At 40.3% G+C, this 24,006-nt stretch overlaps 1 long non-coding RNA gene across 6 annotated transcripts in view; it reads left to right on the forward strand.

Moving 5' to 3' along the window:
• LOC117197598 (uncharacterized) overlaps positions 1 to 7,125 on the forward strand; it is a 53,606-nt gene extending 46,481 nt beyond the window's left edge. For all 6 annotated transcript variants that reach the window (XR_007477178.1, XR_007477181.1, XR_004478298.2 and 3 more), the window contains one exon: positions 5,589 to 7,125. This is a non-coding gene — a long non-coding RNA (uncharacterized LOC117197598). The remainder of the gene's footprint in view (positions 1 to 5,588) is intronic.
• The last annotated feature ends 16,881 nt before the right edge of the window (positions 7,126 to 24,006 follow it).

The raw sequence follows: 24,006 nt of genomic DNA on the forward strand, positions 1-24,006 counted from the left end.
ATTTAACAAAATCCTTAGGTTTTTTGCATGCACTGTGAGTTGCACCATTCTCCATTGGTAAAATGCAAGCAGTGGATGATGAGGTACGAAAGGACGAGAAGTAGGGCAGGTATCAGGACTGGAATCATTTAACAGATATTCACAGATTTATCCTGAACCTTTAGCTGCTTATTTGAAACTATCCGGTAATGCCCATGCTCTGGCACTGGAGATTGTATACATGAAGGCATCCTGAGTTCTTTTAGATTGTAAAAGAAAGAAAATAGAGTTATGTCAGTCATTCACACACTTGTCAATCAATCAGTAAAATACAAGAGATTCTGGAGACTGGTGTTCTATTCTGGTCCAGCCGGTAACTGATGGTACGACATTTGGCAGGACATTAATCTCTTAGTCTTTAGCTTCTTTATCTGAAGAATGGTTTGGTTTTAGGTGCAGTTAGGGTTGAGATTCAGCTGGTAAACCCGGGTAGCCCTGTACCCATCTTTATGGGGGCATCGGTTTAGAGTGGCTGGTGCTGATGCCCCATTGGTTGTTACATAATCTGACTACTGTCAGCTGATGATTTCAGGGGAACTAAGTGCCAGGGACTGTTAGGAACTAGTATTATCACTGTAGGTTCCAGAATATTTGCATGTCATAGACTCAGACACATGCAAATACAGACCCGAGGGGTAAGAAAGCTGAACCAAGTGGTGCAGGGAGTAGAAAGTACATGGGCTTTCATGTCAAACAGTCTTGGGTTTGTATCCTAGCTCTGCTGCATACTAGCTGTATGGGTCTAAAGTATATTACCTAAACTCACTTGGTATCAGTTTTGCTTTTTAGCTGAAAAATGGGATTAACATAATACTACATAGCTCAAAGTGGAATTAATAAGATAATTTATGTAGAGAATCTGGCAAACAGTGGATGCTCTATCAATGTTAGTTTCCCTTCACTTATGTATCCATACTCAGACTAACTTATATATAGATCTTTTCTTCTGGAAACCTCTATAATGTGATATACTGAATGATCAGAGACACTATGTGTCTTAATAATTTTAAAAAAAGATAGCTAACTTTTTTTTTAGTCGCACCACGTGGCATGTGGGATCTTAGTTCCCTGACCAGGGATCGAAACTGCATCCCCTGCATTGGAAGCTCAGAGTCTTAACTACTGGACTGCCAGGGAAGTCCCAAGATAGCTAACTTTTAAGGTAATTCTGATAATTCTAATTAGGGAGGGGGATGTTATACATCCATCTAGGGCTCTTGCTAAAATCAAAGATGACTTTTCATCTTTAGGCCAGTGATCTTTAAACATTTTTGCTTGTACTATGCCCTCCCTAGGAATTTTGAAAACAAGTAAACAAACAAAAAACAAACAAAAACTGCCATGTACTCCACATACATTTTTAAGGTGACATCTAAAATTTTTCATCATAAACTTAAATAGTTGCAAAGTCTGTAATTTCTGGTGTACTATAAATATTACCATTAAAAACAAAACTATTGTTTATCTTAGATTTAGAATAAAGTTTGTAAAATGTGTGCTGGGAAATTTCAATCTGCAAGGTGGACCACTCTGTATTTTTACAATTCTTATTAGTGATAAACAGCCTGGTGAGGAGTTGCTTTCACTAGTGTCTCATTCAGTGCCCTGGGTGCTTATTTATAAGCTTCATTTCAAGGAAGAGAAGGTGAAAAGTTACATGTTTATTTCTGACCGTTCAACACTGCATCTTCGAATAAAAGCAGGGATTGGCAGACTTTTTCTTAAAGGGCCAGATAGTAAATAGTCATACGGTCTCTGTCACAAGTATTCAACTCCCCCTTGTAGTGGAAGAGCAACCATACACAGTACAGGAGTGGACAGGGCTGTGTTCCAATAAAATTACTTACCCTATTAGTTGTCACTCCCTATTCCCCGCCCCCCACCCCATTCCTAGGAAACTACATATTTACTTTCTATCTCTGTAGATTTGCCTAGGCTGGACTTTTGGAAGCTTATTTAAGAGCTCGTTATGGTGGGTTTTTTGTTTTTTTACAGTTTTATTTATTTATTTATTTGGCTGTGCCGGGTCTTAGTTGTGGCATGCGGGCTCTTTTTCTTAGTTGCGGTATGCGGGCTCTTAATTGCGGCTTGTGGGATCTAGTTCCCTGACCAGGGATCCAACCTGGGCCCCCTGCATTGGGAGCGCGGAGTCTTAACCACTGGACCACCAGGGAAGTCCCCGTTATGGTGATTCTGTATGAACCTAATTCTCTGTATTAAATTCCTTTCTGCTTAACATGCCTTGAGCGGTTTCTGTTTCAAAGAGGAGCTTGTTTATTAATGTGTGATAATGGGTGTCAAATTGCTATGATATTTAGATTCAATTGTATACAATATTTACAGCATACCAAGAACTATATCTTTTGAAAGTATTTCTATTTATGATGAAAAAAATGTAGATGTTTCACTTAAAACACTATTCAAGATAAATAGCCTTCAAAACTCTTATAGGTGAGATGCAAGCAAAGGAGTCTGGCATCCTGCTTTAGGCTGGGCATCATTATCTCTAGAATGTCCTTTGAAACTAAGGACCATGTTTTTTGGCTTCAATCTTTAAAAAAGTTTACTAACTTCTACAAATCATTTTTGTTTGATTCCTTCCATGACAAAGCAAAATGTATTTATTATTTAAAACTTTCAAAACACTACAGATGTGATGGTCCTACCTAGAACCACACTTTTAGAGGTAATTATACTTGCCAGATTTTTATCCTGAGATCTTTCTCTGACGCAGGAGCTATAGGAGAAACTTACTGGGTTCGTTAGATGACCTCTTGAGCTGCCTCCTAGCATCTGAGATTGAAATACAAATTTGGTGCCTTTCTCTGGGCTCTGAATTCCTAGCATAGTGCCCTACCTCTGGTACTTAATGAATCTTTGTTGATGTTGACCTCTATTTTAAATGATTCAAAACCTCTAAAACGGGCTTCCCTGGTGGCGCAGTGGTTGAGAGTCTGCCTGCTGATGCAGGGGACACGAGTTTGTGCCCCAGTCCGGGAAGATCCCGCATGCCGCGGAGCGGCTGGGCCCGTGAGCCATGGCCGCTGAGCCTGCGCGTCCGGAGCCTGTGCTCCGCAACGGGAGAGGCCACAACACTGAGAGGCCCGCGTACCGAAAAAAACAAAAACAAAAACAAAAAACCTCTAAAAGGAGCTAAAAAGTAGATCATCTAAGATGTGAGTCTGAAGTGCACATCTTTCTGTGTAGTAAAGATCCTGTGCAAAGATAGTGCTTTGTTTTTTCTTTCTTTTTTTTCTTTGTAATTAAAGATGACATTCATTTTTTAAAAAAGTGGATAACTATCACACAGAAATAACACATGTCTTTTGTTATTTAAGTCAAGTATTACCTTCTTGATCTTCCCAAAATGAAGTGATGCCTCATGCTATATCATTTCAGTAGAGATAATACTGATAATACTTGACATTTATAATTGCTTTATATTTAACAAGTACTTTGAGATGTATCTTATTTGAGCCTAGTGGCACAGACTTAGTAAGGATTATACCCATCTTAGAGATGGGTGCTAAGAGAGGTTCATTGACTTTCTCAAGGTCATGTAGTTAATTGTAGAGCTTGAACTAAAACATTTTGACTTTAGTGTTCTTTTCCCCACCTACACATTAAACATTGCCCAGAAATTGCCTTTGTTAAATGATAATTTGGGTAAGATGACTTTGGGGGGCAATTATAGGATGGCTAGCATATGCTTCTGCAAACTTTGCTTATTCTTGCACAACTTTCCCATCTTGGAAGCTGAGCGGCAGTTTAGCACCATTAATATAAATCAGTACATTAGGTGTGGCCTGATGAGGGTGCTCTTATTCAATGCATGGTTTGAAACCTGATGTTAAATTTCACTTATAAGTTCACATATGGCTTAAATAAATGAGTGTGAGTGTGAGTATGTTTATCTTGGACCAAATAGTTCAGTTTCACTTTTTTTTTTTTTTTTATCTATACAAAGAACTGGAATCTTGTCTTTTCCCCTTACTTTGAATATAACACAGTGTAGATTTAAAACAATAAGGAACATTCCAAAGATTGGATTGATTTAACTCTGACTCCTGAGGGAGAGTGTGGAGTGGGGAAAAGAGGCTGGATCGGTTCAGCACTGAGAAGATGGTCAGCAACTGGTGAGACATTTTTAAGGAGCCCTTTGACCCTCTTCCCTCAACTCAGACCTAGCAGTGCCCACATCACATAACTAGGGTTCCCTATGTATGTGCAGGCCCTCAGTGTTTGGATTAGCTTGCCTAAATTTTTGGCTAACACCAAAAGTTAAAAAATTTACATTTGTGTTTTTTGATTTACTGATGGAAAAATTAACCTGAGCTCAGCTTTTGTTTCTGAGCTGCCCATTTATGGACAGACTTGGGTAATACCTTCCTGACTGGGCTGATTCCCTTCCCCACCTGTCACCATCACAAACACATGCACACACTCAGGTCTTTCTTGAGCAGGTGCTGTCCCATCCACCTAGGCCTGGGAGTCCCTAGACAGTATAGGAACGTCACGTGACCTTCAGCCCAATAATCACTCTCCCTGGCTAGTCTGTGGATAGTTCCTTAATTTACTGAAATCCATTATACCACGGTACATTGAATTTCTTAAATAGTGTCAAACAACAGTGACTTTGCCACTTCCTAGCTTGGAAACTCTGGGCAAGTGACTGAACCTCTTCAGAGTGGGGCTAATAATAGTACCTACCTTCAAGTGTAGTTGTGGGGATTTAAAGATTCTGTAGGAAAACCGACTAGCAAATACTCAGTATTATTAACCGTCCTTGGTTGTAGGTCCCAACCTTAGGGAGTAGGGTTTTTTTTGGGGGAGGTGGGTACAGGACTAATAATAATTTTAGGAACAATAAGTTGCAATAGGGACCAAAGAATAATTTCTATAAACCCACAAGCAGAAATTAATAATAGGACCTTAAGGGGGAAAGAGATTCAGGTTCCACAAAGGAAATTAATGGTCATTTTGGGAGATAGCATCCTGAGTCTGAGTGGCAGTAAAGGAGGCTCAGGTTAGAATTGGAGGTCCCAGTGAGTCCCTCCCTAGGCAGTCTACCAGGAAGGATGACTCAGTGTTAAGCATCTCCAGGTCGAGGGCTGGAGCAGCTCAAGTTCAGCTCAGTGCATGCATTATACCCAGGAAGACAGAGGTAGGAAAAGTGTACAGATGGGCACCTGAAATGATGAAATCCAACAGCGTTTCATTGCACATCTACCCTTTTTTCCCTCAGTGTTTTACTCTTTCAAAATTTATTTCTATACAGTTGAAATAATGTATGTGTCTAGGAGTTTTTAGTCAAGAAAGTGTTTGTTTGAAGATCTCAAGTATTTTTGGTTTGGCGTACTTTTTATATGGCAATAGATTATTGAATTCTTAGAGCATTTGAAGTGGTATGTTTGATATGATATGATTTTTTTAATGCTGAGGAAGAGGACTCTCCCTATATGGATAAAACCTTCTGGTGATATTCTCTTTCTTATCATCATTTAAATTCGTGTTTTAAACTTATCCTCATCTTCCTTCTCTGTTTTCAGCTTCCTAAATGCTGCAGAAAATGGATAAAATAGAATGGATGTGAACAAGACTTCCCTGAGAGAGGAGCCTCTATTAGAGAGATAGGAGGCCTAGTGGACTCAAGAAAAGATACCAAATAGTAGTGTGTATTTCTGTGTGTGTTTGGGAGATGGGCTGAGGATAGTTAGGTAAAGGGAAGAATGTGATCAACTTGGAAGAATTAAACCTCAACCATCTATCTATTTAATTAATTAGTTTATTTTTTGGCTGGGCCGCATGGCTTGCGGGATCTTAGTTCCCAGACCAGGGACTGAACCTGTGCCCCCTGCGGTGAAAGCACAGAGTCCTAACCACTGGACCACCAGGGAATTCCCTATCTATTTTATTTTATTTTTTTAAATAAAATTTATTTATTTATTTATTTTTGGCTGCATTGGGTCTTCGTTGCTGCATATGGGCTTTCTCTAATTGCGGAGAGTGGGGGCTCCTCTTCATAGTGGTGCATGGGCTTCTCACTGCGGTGTCTTCTCTTGTGGAGCATGGGCTCTAGGTGCGCAGGTTTCAGTAGTTGTGGCATGCAGGCTCAGTAGTTGTGGGGCACAGGCTTAGTTGCTCCACAGCATGTGGGATCTTCCCGGACCAGGGCTTGAACCCGCATCCCCTGCATTGGCAGGCGGATTCTTAACCACTGCGCCACCAGGGAAGCCCTCCCTACCTATTTTAAATGACATTCTTGATTCCAAAATCTTAATGAAGTAGAGTGTAAAATCACTGATTGGAGATGTGGCAGTCAGGCTAGGCTAACTAGCTGAAAATCTCAGTGGAACAGAAAAAACTGAAAATCTCAGTGGCTTAACACAACAAAGGTTTATTTCTCTTTTTTGTCATCGTCTGATGTAGATTGGGTGGCTCCCCTGCTTGACTCTCCTCCAAGTGGTGACTCAGGGATTCAAGTTCCTTTTATCTTGCAATTCTGCTGTCTTATAGTACTTTGTTTCCAGCTGCATGGACAAGAGAGAGAAAGGGTATGGATGAGGTACACCCTTCTTGGATTAGAAGTGACACATCGGGGGCTTCCCTGGTGGCGCAGTGGTTAAGAATCTGCCTGCTAATGCAGGGGACACGGGTTCGAGCCCTGGTCCGGGAAGATCCCACATGCCATGGAGCAACTAAGCCTGTGTGCCACAACTACTGAGCCTGTGTACTACAACTGCTGAAGCCTGTGTGCCTAGAGCCCGTGCTCTGCAACAAGACAAGCCACCGCAATGAGAAGCCTGCACACTGTAATGAAGAGTAGCCCCCACTTGCCACAACTAGAGAAATCCCGCGCACAGCAATGAAGACCCAATGCAGCCAAAAAGAAATAAAATAAATAAATTTATATAAAAATAAGTGCCACATCACTTTAACTCACATTCTGTTGTTAAGAATTAGTGACATGATACCAGTAGGCTTCATGGGAGCTGGGAAATGGTGAGGAGCACATGGAGTTTTGGGGGGCATTAGCAATCTTGCCATAGACATATTGCCTCCATTATGTTATTCTGTGTCCTTTATCTTCTCATGATAAATTTCTAATACAATTAGTATCAGGAAAAATTTTCCTTTTCTAAAGAGTGTGCTTTACCTCCTAGAGTAATGAAAAAGAAACCAAAAATAAACAAATGGGACCTAATTAAACTTAAAAGCTTCTGCAAAGGAAAGAAGCAAAGGAAACAGTAAACAAAATGAAAAGACAACCCACAGAATGGGAGACAATATTTGCAAATAAAGTGACTGACAAGGGATTAATCTCCAAAATATACAAACAGTTAATGCAGCTCTATGTCAAACAAACAAACAAACAAACAAACAAAACCAAAACAACCCAATCAGAAAATGGGCAGAAGATCTAAGTAGACATTGCTCCAAATAAAACATACAGATGGCCAAAAAGCACATGAAAAGATGCTCAACATCACTAATTATCAGAGAAATGCAAATTAAAACTACAATGAGGTATCACCTCACACCAGTCAGAATGGACATCATCAAAAAGTCTGCAAACAATAAATGCTGGAGAAAGTGTAGAGAAAAGGGAACCTTCCTACACTGTTGGTGGGAATGTAAATTGGTACAGCCACTCTGGAGGACAGTATGGAGGTTCCTTAAAAAACTAAAATAGAAATACCGTATGATCCAGCAATTCCACTCCTGGGCATAAATCCGGAGAAAACCATAATCTGAAAGGATACATGCACCCCAGTGTTCATTGCAGCACTGTTTACAATAGCCAAGATATTGAAGCAACCTAAATGTCCATCAACAGAGGAATGGATAAAGAAGATGTGGTACATATATACAATAGAATATTATTCAGCCATAAAAAAGAACAAACTAATGCCATTTGCAGCAACATGGGTGGACCTGGAGATGACCATACTAAGTGAAGTAAGTCAGACAGAGAAAGACAAATATCATATGATATCACTTATATGTGGAATCTAAAAAAATGGTACAAATGAACTTATTTACAAAACAGAAAAAGAGTCACAGATGTAGAAAACAAACTTGTGGTTACCAGGGGAAAGAGAGCAGAGGGATAAATTGGGAGATTGGATTTGACATATACACACTACTATATATAAAATAGTTAACAAATAAAGACCTATTGTATAGCACAGGGAACTCTTCTCAATACTCTGTAATGACCTATATGGCAAAAGAATCTAAAAAAGAGTGCATATATGTATATGTATAACTGATTCACTTTGCTGTACAGCAGAAACTAACACAGCATTGTAAATCAACTGTACTCCAATAAATATTTTTTTTTTTTTTGCAGTACGGGGGCCTCTCACTGCTGTGGCCTCTCCCGTTGCGGAGCACAGGCTCCGGACGCACAGGCTCAGCGGCCATGGCTCACGGGCCCAGCCGCTCCGCGGCATGTGGGATCCTCCCGGACCGGGGCACGAACCCGCGTCCCCTGCATCGGCAGGCGGACTCTCAACCACTGCGCCACCAGGGAAGCCCCAATAAATATTTTTTAAAAATAGTGTGCTTTTTCTTTTTTTTTTTTTGTAGTTAGGAACTTTAAATTTAATGCTAATGTCTACCTGATCTCAGAATTTTGGTAGCATCCTCTATCCTATTCCTCGACTGGGTTTCTGAAATCATTTTAGGATGGTTTAAGCAATAAGGGCTTTATTATCTGACACAACAAGCCTGGCATTTCAAGGACTGGTTAATTCAATGTTACAGCAATGTCATAGAGGACCATGTATGCTTTATTTTTCTCAGTGTTTGGCAGTGTCTCCCCTCCTTGTCATGCATAGCTTAGTTCTAGATGTCACATGTCATGGTAGACCTTGGTCAGGCATGTGCCTTGTGTTGCAGGAGACAAATGATGCTCACAGACTGGCCATCATGACTTGATTGCAATATAGTGCCACTAGGCATGCATCATGCCTAGTCATTATATGATATTGTATTATATAACCGGTGGAAAATGTTGCAAAATGATGCTGGGGGCAGGGCAAAAAAATTGTATCCAGAGTTGGATGTTAGATCCAGGCAAATGGCTTGTTGGGAAAAGTTTTTGCAATCATATAAAGAAATCGTGTTGGCGTATTAGGTGACCTGTTTGGTGTGGGGTAGTAGTGATAGAAGTGGTGAGAAGCAGCTGGATTCTGGATATAGTTAGAAGGATTTCCTTATGAATTGGATGTGAGGAGTGAGAGAGACAGAGATGTTGAGAATGGCTCTAAGTTTTTGGTCTCAACAATGGGAGGAATGGAGTTGCTATTTATTGAGATGCGGAATATGGAGGAGCTTGGTAGTGTTTCATAAAATAAAATGTGTCAGGTTGTTAACACAGACTGGAGGTAAGACGTGGCAAGGAGTCTGGACTGGGGCTGAGATAGCCGAGATGGAGAGCTGGAATCAGAGTATTGCCCCAGGACCCAGACAGGTAGAAAATGTACCTGGCATGGGCAAGGACTCTGGTATGCTGGAGACCCCTCCCCTTGTCCCAAGCCATGGTCCCCTGCAGGCATGATTGGCTACAAGTGTTCCTTTTACAAAGAGCTCTGATACCCATTTTCCCACTCAACCCTCAGGAGAGCCCTGCAATGTGGCGATTGCTCTTATGCCCGTGAGCAAAGACTTGAAAACAATCTCAGAAAAGTTGTTATTCATACATTCATTTAAAAAACATTTATTATGTGCTGGCTGTATGTCAGGAAATAAACCCCAGTTCTCCTGGTTCAAGGCCAGTGTTCTTTCCATATATCTACTTCAATATGCTGATTCCTGTTTCACTCTCCACCTAAATTTGCCTCTGAATTATTCCCCATTCTGTTGTGACTTTGAAATGTCTACAAATTCATTAGTACTCCTCTTTTTAAGAAGGGAAGCTTCAGCTCCCTCCCCGTGAATTTGGACTGGTTTACTTCTAATGAATTAGAATAAAGCAGAGTGATAGTGTGTGATTTCAGAGGCCATGCCATAAAAGGGACTGTAATCCCACATGCTGCAGCTAAGGATCCCACACTCAGACTTCCCTGGTGGTGCAGTGGTTAAGAATCCCCCTGCCAATGCAGGGGACATGGGTTCCATCCCTAGTTCGGGAAGATCCCACATGCCGCGGAGCAACTAAGCCCATGAGCCACAACTACTGAGCCTGTGTGCTGCAACTATGGAAGCTCGCTCACCTAGAGCCCGTGTTCCACACCAAGAGAAGCCACTGAAATGAGAAGCCCACGCACTGCAGCGAAGAGTAGCCCCTGCTCGCTCCAACTAGAGGAAGCCAGTACGCAGGAACAAAGACCCAACACAGCCAAGGTAAAAAATTAAAAAAAATTTTCAAATTGAGATATAATTGACATATTAATATAACATTGTATAAGCTTAAGGTACACAATGTGTTGGTTTGACACATTAAAAAAATAAAATAAAGATCCCGCACGCGGCCACAAAGATCCTGTGTGCCACAACTAAAACCCGGCGCAGCCAAATAAATAAATATTTTAAAAAAAAGAAAAAAAAAAGAAACTGATTTTTTAAAAAAAGGGGGACTGCCACCTCCTGCTTGTTCTCTTGTTCTCTCTCTTAAATCACCTGCTTTGGGGAAGCCAGCTGCCATACTGTGAGCAGAATGATGAAGAGGTCCATAGAGGGAAGAATTGAGGCCTCTGGCCAAGAGACGTGTCAGTGACCTTGCGATCAGATCCTTTAGCCCAAGCCCACATCTTGACTGCAACCTCATGAGAGACCCTGAGCTAGAACCACTTCAATAAGCTATGCTTGCATTTCTAACCCTCAGAAACTGAGACAATAAATACTTGCTCTTTTAAAAAAAAAGTTAGGTTTTAAAAAAGTACTGAAAAATGAAGGAAAAAAAGACAATCCACAATCTCATGAAAAAGGATAATATCTATTCCAACAGTATAGAAAGAAAAAATTAAAACTCTTTTTCCCTTCCCTGATCTCTACCTTCCCCCCCCAGTTTTATTTAGATATAATTGACATATCCAAGGTATGCAACAAAACGATTTGATATATGTATCTATTGTGAAATGATTGCCACAATAAGTTTGGTTAGCATTAGTCACCCTGATCTTTAGTTCTTCATCCCAAGGTGACCAGGTTACTCTTCCACAAAATTTTCATGCATATGCAATTTTCATCTTAAAATCCTTTTAAGATGTTCATTAAAAAATCGTATTACACACTTGAAAAACTTAGTATACCTTGAAGATGCCTTCCTATCAGTACATACACATCTATCTTATTCTTTTCTTTTTTTTATAAATTTATTTATTTATGGCTGCCTTGGGTCTTTGTTGCTGTGTGCGGGCTTTCTCTAGTTGCGGTGAGCGGGGGCTACTCTTCATTGCAGTGCGCAGGCTTCTCATTTCAGTGGCTTCTCTTGTTGCAGAGCATGGGCTCTAGGCGCCGGGCTTCAGTAGTTGTAGCTCTGGGGCTTAGTTGCCCCACGGCATGTGGGATCTTCCCGGACCAGGGATCGAACCCGTGTCCCCTGCAGTGGCAGGTGGATTCTTAACCACTGTGCCACCAGGGAAGCCCTCTATCTTATTCTATTTAATGGATTTTTCATTATTTGAATGTATCCTATTTCTTTAAATCAGTCTCCATATACGGATATTCAGAATATTTCCACTTTTTATTCCATTACAAGAATGTTGTGGTGAACATTTTCATACTTTCATACTTTTGTGGTGAACATTTCATACTTTTGTGAACATTTTTCATACTTTTGTGGGTACCCTCAGGTAAATTCCTAGTGGTGGAATTCTGACATCAAAGGGTATTGCATTTAAAGTTGATACTATTCACCTGCTTCACAATATTTATCTGCAGTTTACACTGACAAAGTATGAGAATGCTAATTCCCCACAAACCTGTGAATATCATTGATAGTAAGCATCTTTTATTAATTTTTTGCCATTTAGTTTTCTTCTTTCGAGAATTACAAGTGCCTAGTAGAGTGCTTGTCTTATAATACATAACATAATACTAGAAACATACAGCATTTTCTGAGCTTTCTTGTACTTTACATATATATTTTAATACTTACAAAGACCCTATGAAGTAGATACTATTATCATCTGCCCATGGTTGGTGGGAAAACTGAATCATAGAAAGATTAAATAAACTGCTCAAGGTCACACAACTAGAAAAGGCGGAGCCAGGATGCGAATGATACTGAAACTAAAAATAAAAGTGAATAGTTATTGAATGAATGAATGAATGACATGTTTGCTTTCTTTGCTCATTTTTCTACTGTGTTTTCTATTTTATTGGTAGGAGCTTTTTTTATGTATTATGAATATTAACTTCTTTCCTATTCTATGTGTTAGAAATATCCCCCTAGTCTATTACTTGTCTTTAACTTATTTATCTGCCACATTTCTTGTTCATATTAGAAAACCCCAAAGCAGTATTTAAAAAATATGACCCAAGATATTGTTGCTAAAATTTGTACTGGCCATTTGAAAAAAGCAGTGATAATAATTTAGGCGTACAGAGGAACTATGATGTGGGTAATACAAGGTCTCACGAAGTTCATCTAAATATGAAAAGTAACCTCAAGGGAATTAGTTTCTTTGTTCACATTGAGGTCCTTTAAAATTACAATTCCCCTTTAGGCATATTTATAATTGAAAAAGAAGGAGTTGGGGGTTTTCATATGTATTAGATTGGCATTTGGGGAAATGAATTTTTACTTCATCTTCAACAACTGAATCCCAATCAGTTAAGTGGCTCTGGGCTAAGGGAACTATAACAACTTCCTTTGCTCATTTTGTTTCCACTTTTTAAAATGCCCTTTTTGGCCCTATGAAACCCTCCCATCCTGCCAACCGAGTCACATGTCACTTCCCTTGAGGCCTCTAACCCTCCTCCAATCCCCTGAAGCATTTTACACAGAGGCTTTGGCAGACATCTTTCTTGCTGTCAGAGCCCCAAATTTGTTCAGGTGTTTACTTTCCCTCCTGCGACCTCAGGGGTATAGTCATGCTCTAGCTTCAGAGGTTGAATCAGAATTTGTCAAAGCCTAAGCCAGTGTTCTCCAACTTTAGCATGATCACCTTCACCTGGGGGGCTTCTTAGAACACTGATCACTGAGCTACACCCCCAGTATCTGTTTCAGTAGGTCTGGGGTGGGGCATTCCTAACAAGTTTTGAGGTGATACGTATGCTGACGGTCCAAGGACCATGCTTTGAGAATCACTGATCTAAGCCAGTCATGATGATCCAGCATCCTTTGCCCATGATTGGTTTAGTCATACTATTCTTGATCTTCTCTGTTGTGTCATGCAGATTATCACACCTGGAAAGTGACACAAAAATGATTTCTCAGATGAGAGCTCTCAATATGTACTGTGTAATATATGGTTACCATTTTATATGATTTCTGTTTTTGTTTCTGAAGATTGTGCACATAACACAGAGCCAAGTATTTAAATACATAGGATGCATAAAGATGTGTTTGTAGCTCTGTATTTCAGGTTAACTGGGTTTGTGAGGAAATCTGGTACATGGACTTGGATGTCAGAGTAGCTGTGTTTGAACTATACTTTTTCTGCACTGCACTAACTTACATGAACTTGGGCAAATGACTTAATTTTTTTAAAAAATTAATTAATTAATTTATTTTTGGCTGTGTTGGGTCTTTGTTTCTGTGCGAGGGCTTTCTCTAGTTGCGGCGAGCGTGGACCACTCTTCATCGCGGTGCGCGGGCCTCTCACTGTCGCGGCCTCTCTTGTTGCAGAGCACAGGCTCCAGACGCGCAGGCTCCGTAGTTGTGGCTCACGGGCCTAGTTGCTCCGCGGCATGTGGGATCTTCCCAGAGCAGGACTCGACCCCGTGTCCCCTGCATTGGCAGGCAGATTCTCAACCACTGCGCCACCAGGAAAGCCCCTATGACTTAATTTTTTGAACTTTGATTTTCTCATCTGTAACCAAATTAGAAAGTTGAAAATTCAAAATAAACCATGATGAAGTCCCCGTTTTTCCCAATGTCCCTCTGCATTTGGTACATACAGTCGATAATGTCTGATAATATTCATGTGACTGCTTCATGCATTATTACTAGCTATTCATCTAAAATCTAATTTATCTGTAGGACAAGAGTTTACTCTGTCTATTTTTGTGAAAACTAACTCTACAAGCCATTAGAACTTTTCAAATACAGATTTTCACTGCACTTGTAACTACTTCAACGTTGGCTTCCAAATCTTTTCTAGTGGTATTATGGAAACCTTTTAGAGTCTTGTATGGGTCATGTAATTACAAATTATACCTTTTGCTCATTTTGATGCTTTTAATATTCTTCAAAAAACCTTGAAAGGCCAGGGAAAATGCTTCACAGGGGAAAACCAATATAGGAATTTTATTTTCTCTTTATCGGATCAATGCAATTTATTTTTATCTTTTAAAAACTAAGTTGCTCAAATTGCTGACCCCCCAAAAACTCAGTCCTGAAATGAAACAACAATTCCAAAACTGGCCTTTGCTCTAGTTTTTCTAAGGATAATCAGATTGTAAATATAGTTTCTAATCAGTTTGCACATCATTAGGAGCCACACATATTAAACCAGTTTGGACTTTCTGTGATTATCACTCAAACTTATTTACTAATTATTTTTCTAAATAGCAAGATAAATCTGCACTCAGTCTTCCCCGCCTCTGATAGTCCCATAAGAAATCATTTTACTATTAGCCTGGAAATGTTCCAAAAACAGAACAGTGTGGTGGCAGTCTGCAGCATGGCCTCAAGGGAGACATCAGATGTTGGTTCAATTGTGACTTTTATGCTGTTGATCCCACATCTGAAAGTAAAGATGCAACATGTCTCTGTAAAGGTGGTGCTGAACGGGAGTGTTCTATCTCTGTCAGCTCATCAGCCTCTGGGGAAGTGCAATCTAAAAGCCATCAGTGGACTCCTGGGCATTGTCTTTAATCTGGGTCTTTTTTTGGGGTCTTGAAATACGGAGGCAGTAACCAATTTAAAGCAAGCAAATGCTAATCATGCAGCAGCCAGCTGTATGAACACTTCTCATCTAGGGATTTAAAAACACTTTGCAAAACATAAGTCATTAATCTTCACAGTGGCCCTCTGGAGTCAGAAACATCCATCACCACCCATCTTTGCCACTAGGAAATCTGGGATTTCAAAAGCACAGGGAAGGGCTACGCCCAGCGTCCCAGGTAGGTACTGCAATACAAACTGTGATCTGATCATCAAGCTCTGGAATTAATCTCATGAGCAGGAAACAGTGGGCCCGTGGGGAGATGTGGCTGACATGGGGGGGCATGTTTGGGTCTCTGGAAGTGCTGGTTCTATCTGGACCCCACCCAAATGCTATGTTTTATTTGAGGAAATGTTAATGGGAAAAGACCGAGCTGTTATATCTCATCTTTTCCTTTCACTGATTATTTTTCTCCCTAGAGATTCTTTTTTCTTATAATCACTCTCTTAATTTGATTTCTCATGTCTGAAGTCATAGATTCACAGCCTCTCAGAACACAGAGAAACCTCAGAAATTGACCGCTTTTAATCTTTCCATAAAATTTTGATGATCCTAGGCAGGGGTATAAAGTTATTGACAGTGAAAACCCAGGCATTAGGGAAGAACGCTGTTTCTGTTGCTTTATCTTTTCTCCTGAAATTTTCTGGCTCATGGCAGTTGCTTCATAAATGTTTCCTGAATGAATGTATGAATGAGTAAAATCATGTTGGGGATAAGGCTTGGAAGAAAAGGAATTGTGGCAGTGATAATTGTTCAGATATTACTTAGGTAAGGCTCAGAGATTTACTAGATCATCTTTTCTTGTTGTTACAGTGGTGCCTGGGAACTTTAATCTATTTAAGGCCCTAACTTTATAGACCAAAATACTAAGGACACAGAGAGTTTAAGTGACATGCCTAAAGTCTCATAATCCTTAAAAAATATAGTTATAGAGTAAAATATGAGAAATCACTGTATTCTTTCCTGCTTTGTAGAACCTAAAAGTAATTGGTATAATGTCTCCTGAAGTGACTTAAAGCCCTAGTCTATCACTTAGTGTCTGTGACTGGCCAAGATCACTTAATTCTAATGAGTAGTTGTTTCTTCATCTGTAAAATGCTAATAATGATATTAATCTTACAGCACAGTAAGGATTAATAAGATAATGAATATGAGAGTGTTTAGTAGATGGTCAAGTATTATATATGAATAAATAGGTATTTTATAATTCTATTTGAATATAAGGTTCTTATTGGAGTTTTTTTCCTGAATTACTGAATTACGTATAGTAACTTATTCATAGTGACTCCTTAGACTTCCAGACAAGTTTCGTTGTTATTAAGCAGAAGAGTCTATCACCTAGAGAGGAAATGTAAATATGTCTGGGTAATGTCAACCATTCCAAACAAAAAACGAATAGGTATTGCATCACTGACAGTGCTGAAATGAAAATATTAGAAAGTATGTTGCAAGAGGTTGGTTGGAGGCTTCTTGCATGTGAGGAGACAGGGAAGTGAGCATGGCAAGGGAGATAGAATGTGTGAGAGTGTCGTGAGCCATATGTTGTGACACGTGGGCCTTGAAGGCAAAACTTAGGGCCTCAAAGTTTTTTAAAAAAGGCTTCATCTTTATGCAGATATGTAAACATGTATGCACCCCTCTACCCACCACCAGCCCCATCTATACATCCTGTATCTATAGCTGTCTCTTGGTTGTCTACTCAATACATATTTTCTACCACCTCTTCCCATCTAGAAAAGCCCACCTCTCCTGAATGAAGCTAAGAATGCCAGATTCTCCTTTTCTTAATGGGTTTACAGCTAATGGTATAGGTATGACCCAGTTCTGGTCAATGAGATGTAAGAGAAGTCTGATGGGATGCAGTTGGGAAAGATTTCTCCCTGTTAGAGAGATTTGTGTGAGGTCATTTTTTTCCTCTTCTGGTGTTGTGCACTATGGTGTGAGGACATGATATTTGGAGTAATTTTAGCCATCTTAATACTGTGAGACAACCAACCAGAGGATGAAAATCCAATGTGTTGAGAATATCAGAGCAAAAGGATGGAAAGAGCCTGTGAGCTGGATGGTCACTGAACTGCTGGACCAATTCTTGAACTGTATGTCTTCAGACTTATTACTTGAGAGGATTATGTGTGTCTTTAGAGTTCAAATCACTCTAAGTTGGGCATTCTGTTAACTGCAGTCATAAGTATACAGAAGTATTCTTAATTCACCTTTTCTCTTCTTTGTCCCAGGAAGAATTTAAGGCACCCACGATATAGTGTGATTAAAGAAATTTGAAATAGGTAAAAAATGATGCAACAAAAAACATAAAAAAAGGTAGGAAAGAAAGACGGGATGAGGACAGATGTTAACACACAAAAGGTGTGCCATGAAATCCTATATACTTTCTAGAAGAGTGCTAATATTCTGTGGTCAAAGAGACACTGTCAGAGCACAATATTCAGTAGCTTCTCTTAAAGTTTGTTGAATGACTAAATAAGAGTACAGGCCCCCCTGGGAAGGGGCTCCCTCCTTCTCTCTCCCCTCTACTGAGTATGAAGATTTTAGCTAGGAGAGTAAGGGAAGTCAATGACCAGGCGTTAAGACTGAGGCACAAAGGTGGTTTCCTGATGCTGTTGGCCACTCTGTCCAGGAGGAGAGGAACTCTTCCACAGAACTGTGGAAGCTGGGAAGATTAGATAACAAGTCCTTGGATCCTGATTCTGTGACTCTGTTAAAAAAATTACAAAACTTGGAAAGTGTTATCATTACGTAATTTGTAATGGCAACAACTGGAAAGACATTCCAACTTAAAAGGGTGAGGGGGGTGCTTCCCTGGTGGTGCAGTGGTTAAGAATCCGCCTGCCAATGAAGAGGACACGGGTTCAAGCCCTGGTCCTGGAAGATCCCACATGCCACGGAGCTACTAAGCCCATGCGCCACAACTACTGAGCCTGTGCTCTAGAGCCCGTGAGCCACAACTACTGAGCTCATGCACCACAACTACTGGAGCCTGCGTGCCTAGAGCCTGTGCTCCACAACAGGAGAAGCCACTGCAATGAGAAGCCCGCGCACCACAACGAAGAGTAGCCCCCGCTCGCTGCAACTAGAGAAAGCCCGCGCACAGCAACCAAGACCCAGTGCAGCCAAAAATAAATAAATAAAATAAAGTAAAAGGGTGGGGGAATGGTACAGTAAATTGTGGTTTATCCATTTAATGGAATTTATACAGCTAGTTTTTATTTATACACTTCTACCTATATTTATTTATTTATTTTTGGGGGGTCAGTTCTGGTGATTTGTTTATTCCTCATAAGCACTTGTTTCTACAGTACAATTCAGAGAATAAATAGAGGCACACAGCTCTAATTTCCTGCACAATCTGCTGTTGAGGAGACATTCAGTGTGAGGATAAGGGGCTGGGGGTGGGGGGGCATATTTGGGTCACAGGGTAGCTGGAGGCCTCTGTGATGAACTGTGCAGGGATCCAATCGATCAAGATCTGTTTCCCTAGGCCTGATGGCCAAGGCTCATGGTGGAAGAGTTACAGTGAACCAAATGCTCTTTTAGTTCATTGCCATCCCAAGATGGTCCAATTCTACCTGAACCCCAAGGGGTTGAGGTGGGTCTGACCTACTGGTCCACTGGGAAGAGGCTGTGTCGGTCCAAGCCATCCTTAAGGATTCAGTTCACTCCATGACAGGGCCTGATGGGACCCACAGATATCTGCCCTTGCCCTGGAGTAAGTTATAAATACAAGTTATAAGATGACTGTTTACATCGGTTTCTTTCTGACTAAAGCGATCCTTTCCCATGTGTAAGGAAGGAGAGAGGAGTACAAATTATCTGCTTGTAAAGTCAAGGAAGAGGGAAATAGCACTCACTGAACCCTTCACAGGGGCAATAAGCAGACACGAGGACCAGTCTGGTCAGACAAAGGGGAAGGCCTGGGGCCATGATGCCAACCAGAAGCAAATGCAGGGATAACATACAGAACAGCTCTGGCCTTGACTTTCTCAGGACCGCTGTACTGTCTGAGCCACTCCTATCATTTTCCTTATTTCTCCAGGGCAGCATAGAGCACTGGCCCTAATCTGGGGCTGGGATCATCTGCCCCGATTAGAGGCAGAAGGAAGAGACTCTGCATCACTTGGCAGAACGTGAAGTAGAAGGCAGCAGCCGGTCTGCACCGGTGACCCACGGTGTTAGGGACAGAGAGTACCAAGGAGCGAGAGAAGGGCAGGGCACTCTGGGTAACCACTGCTGCAGGGCCAGCGGCCCGAGCCCCAGACCTTCTGTGACGGAAGCCCTGCCTGGCAGGTGACGGGGCCCCTCCTGGGGCTTCTGCTCCGTGGTCATTCTCATCTCCTCTCACAGCGGGTTCTTTCGTTCATGACGAGCCGGCGGCAGGGCGTTGCTTTCAGCTGGGCGCCGCGCTCTGGCGGGCGGTGAGGCTCCGGGCTGACTTGGAGGTGCTCTGGGCCCGCCGAACCACCGCTGAGCCCTTCTCGCGCCGCCCAAGCTTGATGTTCTCGAACAGACCTTCGCTGCGGGGTATTCCTTGAGAACCATTAGGGAAGTAATTACTATTACTGTTGATTATTAATTTTTGTATATCCTTCTAGTCTTTTATCTAGGGTTATATGTTTATGTATACATATTTTCTTTGCTAACAGTGGGATCATACTGTTGGTCAATTGCTTTAAAATAGCTTTAATATATTATGAACATATTGCATGTCATTAAGTACTCTTCTACCATGTTCTTTTGTTTTTATTTATTTTTTAAAATTATAGTTGATTTACAGTATTGTGTTAGTTTCAAGTGTACAGCAGTGATTCAGTTATTTTTTTCAGGTTATTACAAGATATTGAATATAATTCCCTGTGCTATACAGTAAATCCTTGTTGCTTACCTATTTTATGTATAGTAGTTTGTATCTGTTAATCCCGTACTCCTAATTTCTCCCTCCCTCTCTCTCTCTCACTACCATGTACTTTTAAATAGCTATGTACTACTCCACTGTATGGTTGTATCATAATTTATTGACTCAAAACTAAATTTAGGTTGTTTCCAAATTATTGCTGTCATTAGTGATATAGTGAATGAGATCTTAAGGTAAAATTTTGAACACAATTCCCAGAAGTATGATTGCTGAATTAAAACAATGGTAGATTTTAAGGCCTTTGATATGAATTACTAAATTGATTTCTAAAATGATTGTATTACCTTATGCAGTTGCCAGTGGGGTATGAGATTGCATTTTTCTAATATTGGGTGGTTTTCTTTATTTTTAAATTTTTTTTAATTTATTTTTTTATACAGCAGGTTCTTATTAGTCATCAATTTTATACACATCAGTGTATACATGTCAATACCAATCTCCCAATTCATCACACCACCACCCGCACCCCTTCACGGCATATCCCCCTTGGTGTCCATACGTTTGTTCTCTACATCTGTGTCTCAATTTCTGCCCTGCAATCTGGTTCATCTGTACCATTTTTCTAGGTTCCACATATATGCGTTAATATACGATATTTGCTTTTCTCTTTCTGACTTACTTCACTCTGTATGACAGTCTAGATCCATCCACGTCTCCACAAATGACCCAATTTCGTTCCTTTCTATGGCTGAGTAATATTCCATTGTATATATGTACATCTTCTTTATCCATTCGTCTGTCACTGGGCATTTAGGTTGGTTCCATGACCTGGCTATTGTAAATAGTGCTGCAATGAACATTGGGGGAGCATGTTTCTCTGGGTATAGGCCCAGTAGTGGGATTGCTGGGTCATATGGTAGTTCTATTTTTAGTTTTTTAAGGAACCTCCATACTGTTCTCCACAGTGGCTGTATCAATTTACATTACCACCAACAGTGCAAGAGTGTTCCCTTTTCTCCACACCCTCTCCAGCATTTGTTGTTTGTAGATTTTCTGGTGATGCCCATTCTAACTGGTGTGAGGTGATACCTCATTGTAGTTTTGATTTCAATTTCTCTAATAATTAGTGATATTGAGCAGCTTTTCATGTGCTTCTTGGCCATCTGTATGTCTTCTTTGGAGAAATGTCTATTTAGGTCTTCTGCCCATTTTTGGATTGGGTTGTTTGTTTTTTTAATATTGAGCTGCATGAGCTGTTTATATACTTTGGAGATTAATCCTTTGTTCGTTGCTTCATTTGCAAATATTTTCTCCCATTCTGAGGGTTGTCTTTTGGTCTTGTTTATGGTTTCCTTTGCTGTGCAAAAGCTTTGAAGTTTCATTAGGTCCCATTTGTTTATTTATTTATTTTATTTCTATTACTCTAGGAGGTGGGTCAAAAGAGAGCTTGCTGTGATTTATGTCAAAGAATGTTCTTCCTATGTTTTCCTCTAAGAGTTTTATAGTGTCCGGTCTTACATTTAGGTCTTGAATCCATTTTGAGTTTATTTTTGTGTATGGTGTTAGGGAGTGTTCTAATTTCATTCTTTTACATGTAGCTGTCCAGTTTTCCCAGCACCACTTACTGAAGAGACTGTCTTTTCTCCATTGTATATCCTTGCTTCCTTTGTCGTACATGAGTTGACCATAAGTGCATGGGTTTATCTCTGGACTTTCTATCTTGTTCCATTGATCTATGTTTCTGTTTTGTGCCAGTACCATATTGTCTTGATTACTGTAGCTTTGTAGTATAGTCTGAAGTCAGGGAGTCTGATTCCTCCAGCTCTGTTTCTTTCCCTCAAGATTGCTTTGGCTATTCGGGGTCTTTTGTGTCTCCATACAAATTTTAAGATGATTTGTTCTAATTCCATAAAAAATGCCATTGGTAATTTGATAGGGATTGCATTGAATCTGTAGATTGCTTTTGGTAGTATAGTCATTTTCACAATATTGATTCTTCCAATCCAAGAACATGGTATATCTCTCCATCTGTTGGTATATCATCTTTAATTTATGATTTCAATGTTCTTAAATTTACTGAGGCTTGATTTGTGACCCGAGATGTGATCTATCTTGGAGAATGTTCCATGCTCCCTTGAGAAGAAAGTGTAATCTGCTGTGTTTGGATGGAATGTCCTATAAATATCAACTAAACCTATCTGGTCTATTGTGTCATTTAAAGCTTCTGTTTCCTTATTTATTTTCATTTTGGATTATCTGTCCATTGGTGTAAGTGAGGTGTTAAAATCTCCCACTATTATTGTGTTACCGTCGATTTCCTCTTTTATAGCTGTTAGCAGTTGCCTTATGTATTTAGGTGCTCCTATGTTGGGTGCATATATATTTATAATTGCTATATCTTCTTCTTGGATTGAGCCCTTGATCATTATGTAGTGTCCTTCCTTGTGTCTTGTAGCATTCTTTATTTTAAAGTCTATTTTATCTGATATGAGTATTGCTACTCCAGCTTTCTTTTGATTTCCATTTGCATGGAATATCTTTGTCCATCATCTCACTTTCAGTCTGTATGTGTCCCTAGGTCTGAAGTGGGTCTCTTGTAGATAGCATATATATGGGTCTTGTTTTTGTATCCATTCAGCAAGCCTGTGTCTTTGGTTGGAGCATTTAATCCATTCACGTAATTATTGAAAAGTATGTTCCTATTACCATTTTCTTAATTGTTTTGGGTTTGTTTTTGTAGGTCCTTTTCTTCTCTTGTGTTTCCCAGTTAGAGAAGTTCCTTTAGCATTTGTTGTAGAGCTGGTTTGGCTGAATTCTCTTAGCTTTTGCTTGTCTGTAAAGCTTTTGATATTTCCATTGAATTTGAATGAGATCCTTGCTGGGTAGAGTAATCTTGGTTGTAGGTTCTTCCCTTTCATCACTTTAAGTATATAATGCCACTCCCTTCTGGCTTGTAGAGTTTCTGCTGAGAAATCAGCTTTTAACCTTATGGGAGTTCCCTTGTATGTTATTTGTCATTTTTCCCTTGCTGCTTTCAATAATTTTTCTTTGTCTTTAATTTTTGTCAATTTGATTACTATGTGTCTCGGCATGTTTCTCCTTGAGTTTATCCTGCCTGGGACTCTCTGCACTTCCTGGACTTGGGTGGCTATTTCCTTTCCTATGTTAGGGAAGTTTTCGACTGTAATCTCTTCAAATATTTTCTTGGGTCCTTTCTCTCTCTCTTCTTCTTCTGGGACCCCTATAATGCGAATATTGTTGTGTTTAATGTTGTCCTGAGGTCTCTTATATTGTCTTCATTTCTTTTCGTTCTTTTCTCTTTATTCTGTTCCGCAGCAGTGAATTCCACCATTCTGTCTTCCAGGTCACTTATCCATGCTTCTGCCTCAGTTATTCTGGTATTGATTCCTTCTAGTGTAGTTTTCATTTCAGTTATTGTATTGTTCATGTCTGTTTGTTTGTTCTTTAATTCTTCTAAGTCTTTGTGAAACATTTCTTGCATCTTCTCGATCTTTGCCTCCATTCTTTTTCCGAGGTCCTGTATCATCCTCACTCTTATTATTCTGAATTCTTTTTCTGGAAGGTTGCCTATCTCCACTTCATTTAGTTGTTTTTCTGGGGTTTTATCTTGTTCCTTTATCTGGTATATAGCCCTCTGCCTTTTCATCTTGTCTGTCTTCCTGTGAATGTGGTTTTTGTTTCACAGGCTGCAGGATTGTAGCTCTTCTTGCTTCTGCGGTCTGTCCTCTGGTGGATGAGGCTATCTAAGAGGCTTGAGCAAGTTTCCTGATAGGAGGGACTGGTGGTGGGTAGAGCTGGGTGTTCCTCTGGTGGGCAGAGCTCAGTAAACTTTAATCTGCTTTTCTGCTGATGGGTGGGGCTGGCTTCCCTCCCTGTTGGTTTGTTTGGCCTGAGGCGACCCAACCCTGGAGCATACCTGGCTCTTTGGTGGGGCTAATGGCAGACCCTGGGAAGGGTCACCCCAAGGAGTACTTCCCAGATCTTCTGCTGCCAGTGTCCTTGTCCCCATGGTGAGCC

The sequence above is a fragment of the Orcinus orca genome, chromosome 4 (genome assembly GCF_937001465.1).
Source record: "Orcinus orca chromosome 4, mOrcOrc1.1, whole genome shotgun sequence".
Taxonomy (NCBI): Eukaryota; Metazoa; Chordata; class Mammalia; order Artiodactyla; family Delphinidae; genus Orcinus; species Orcinus orca.